Raw genomic sequence first — 3,337 nt, 5'->3', positions numbered from 1 at the left:
GCCGCCTGGCGGCCGGATATGTTTCGGATACGGCTGATACGGCTTCGGAGGCACCTCAGTTGTCTCACAGTTCATCACGAGCTGAAAACGTTGTCTTTTACCGCCAATAAAGCGAAAAGAAAATTTAATAAATAAGTACGATAGGTTTTGTACTAGTCTACAAGCTGAGAGCAGGTATCCTCACTGGTTTGTTAAACTATTTGTTAAGAGAGCTGTGTGAGTCATGTGTAAGTTCTGTCAGAAAATTTCGGTTTCGCTCCGGCCGAATATGGATGAGGGGCGCGTGTTTCAAAAGCTTGTACGGCCTGTAATGGCGAACACGATACTCAGCAACTGAAACAGAAAAATTTTTTGCATCTGTGGATAGCATTGACTGAACCCATGTTATGAATAAGCCAACTGCATTACGTCTATATTCTTTACACCCACGTTATGTTTGTTGCAATCACAGAAATGTTAAATGTCGCATAAGCGCTGATCGGCAAGGTAACGAAGTTTTTTGAAAAGCTGCGCGCTAAATAGACGTTCGCAGGCAAATAGTAGAGACGACGGGACAGAAATCAGTCAGCGCCACTCTAACCAATGCCCCTCTGGCGTAACGTACATTTTTGTGCTAGAAATTTGGCAGCTTGAGCCAGAACACAAACTACAATCAATTGGTATCGTGTATAGGCTCGCACGGACCTCCCTATTAGGGGGAACAAAGCTCATATGGCAGCGCCCCACGGTCTCCCGCCACTCACGATGCTGAAAATAGAAGTAAGAAAATAACTGCCGACATTGAGAAATATTTTTTTTTGAAGGCATCCATTTTCGGCTCATATAGATTATGTGAAAATATATATGCGCGTTATTAACACAACTCACATTACTTACATACACTTAATTGTACAATAAACAATGTTCTGCAGACATTGCATGAAGGCAACCTCAAAGGATAGGCCAAGATAACGAAGTCTACGCAATCTCATCAGCAGCAGTAACAGCCTCAGTAGGCCCCCTGCAGGACAAAAACCTTTCTCATATTTCTTCAATTAACAGCTGCTGCCACATTATCACCAAAAATTTCTTAATCTCATCCGCCCATCTTTCTGCGGCCCCTCGACGCTTGCCAGTCCGCCACCCTTACTTACGATCATCAGTTATCTTGTCTTCGCATTACATGCCCTGCACAAGCCCATTTACTCGTCTTGATTCCGACTAGCATGTCATTAAACCGCGCTTGTTCCCTCACCCACTCTGCTCTTCCTCTCTCTTAAAGGGACACTGAGGAGAACCCTATCAAATTTGTTTTGTTAGCAAAATCTGATAGTTCGGCATTTCATGGCTTTGTTCCCAGACGGCCAGCAATATCCGACGGACATCCGCTCAAGGTCCGTACGTCCGAAGCCGAATCCGGACATCCGAAGGAAGAACGAAGCGGATCCGAAATCAGACATCCGAATCGGATGTCCGGTGGGCATCCGAAAATCCGGATATCCGAATCCGGATGTCCGGTGGGTTTACGAGGGGCGTCCTACTTAGGACTGGTTTTGAAAACGGGCAGAATGGAAAAATCACTTTTCCAATCGGCAATAAACCGGTATATTTCGTGTCTGGTTGCTGTAGGAGGCGGGGAGGCCTAGAGAGCTGCCCACTGAGGACTCTTATTAGAAGCTCGAACTAGCTCGGCGACCTCTAGTCTTATTTCTTGTGTCTTACAACACTGTTGGTGCTGAAAAACGTATCCATATTGCAGGCTGTAAGAGCAGCACATGGCACCATGTGTGCAATCTTTAGCACAGCTGCTTGAACACAGACGCCGCGCTAACTTCGTATTCGGCACGCGGTGTCCCGTACTCTTAAGCGAGCAACCTTTCAGCGAAAGAGTCCCTCTGCAAAAAGAAAAAATCTCTGCGGAGCTCCGCTTGTGCATTGAATCCATCACGTGGACGTAACCTTCCCGGCGGTCTAACTCGCTGTGAGGACGTTGCACTGAGAATACAAGTGGGTGCAGTGCTGCATCCTGGACATCACAGGCCCCTCCACTGACATGTTCTTCCTGCCCTACTCCAACCAAGGAGGCAGCGCTTAGCTATTTTTTGACAGCTTGAACCGGTATTAGTGCAACGCGCGCGACTTACTACGCAGACACAGCTCCACCGAAACCGCCAGCCAGATGCACGCATGTTGACACATGCGCCTCACATCGAGTCTTAATTCGTGCCGAAAGGTTAATTTGTGCAATGAACAAAAAGCAAGCCTCGGACAACGCGAACGATTGATTTTGTTATAGTGCCCTAGTATTCTAGAACACAATAATTTTGGTCCACCATGTTTGTTTATATTTATCGGATTCCTGCTAGACTTAATAATTGGTTTTTGGGGGGAAAGGAAATGGCGCAGTATCTGTCTCATATATCGTTGGACACCTGAACCGCGCCGTAAGGGAAGAGATAAGGGAGGGAGTGAAAGAAGAAAGGAAGAAATAGGTGCCGTAGTGGAGGGCTACGGAATAATTTCGACCACCTGGGGATCTTTAACGTGCACTGACATCGCACAGCACACGGGCGCCTTAGCGTTTTTCCTCCATAAAGCGCAGCCGCCGCGGTCGGGTTCGAACCCGGGAACTCCGGATCAGTAGTCGAGCGCCCTAACCACTGAGCCACCGCGGCGGGTTCCTGCTAGACTTGAATCTTGAATCCAGTATTGCATTTAATCAAAATGTAATGCCTTCTAGTGATTCCGAACGTTACACTACAATTTTAAACACTTTAGAAGCTACTTATACCCTTTATTCTTATTTTTATTTCTGATTGCAAAAGAAAAGGCTGGCTTAAAAGCCCAAACTTGCCACAGCCGATCGCGAGCCGCGCTGTAGTAAACAAGAAATATGGCCGGCGTTCGTTATGGCTATGTGCTCTTGCGAGCGTTTTTTTTTTTTTTTCGTCAAGCGCTGTTCGCGGACGGTGTGACTCTTGAGATCGATAAACGTGTATCTCGTGCATCTGTAGATGACATCTGTTTTCGGCAAAGAACAATCGACAGGAAGAGAAAGGAGCAATTTTCCATTGAGCGTCGTTGTAGTCCGAGTTGGGCAGTGGAACATTTCTTGTGAGTGGTTACCGAAGCGAAGCAAATACCCGAAAATGCACCCTAGGGTGGTCAAGTTATACCGGTGATTGAAAAAAAGCTTGGAAGTTAGAAAAAGTTTCCCTGCGTCGCATCGTCGTCTTACGCCCGTACACCCAGCCTCAGCCTCCCGAACTCGACTGGAATGTGCGAAGCGCCATGAAAGGTGAGCCCATTTGTCTGAAGATCTCGAGCGGTGCTCTACGAAGCAAAGAAAGCGAATTTT

Source organism: Amblyomma americanum, chromosome 6 (genome assembly GCF_052857255.1).
Source record: "Amblyomma americanum isolate KBUSLIRL-KWMA chromosome 6, ASM5285725v1, whole genome shotgun sequence".
In the NCBI taxonomy this organism is placed as follows: Eukaryota; Metazoa; Arthropoda; class Arachnida; order Ixodida; family Ixodidae; genus Amblyomma; species Amblyomma americanum.
Note: the sequence above shows the minus strand (reverse complement) of the source record.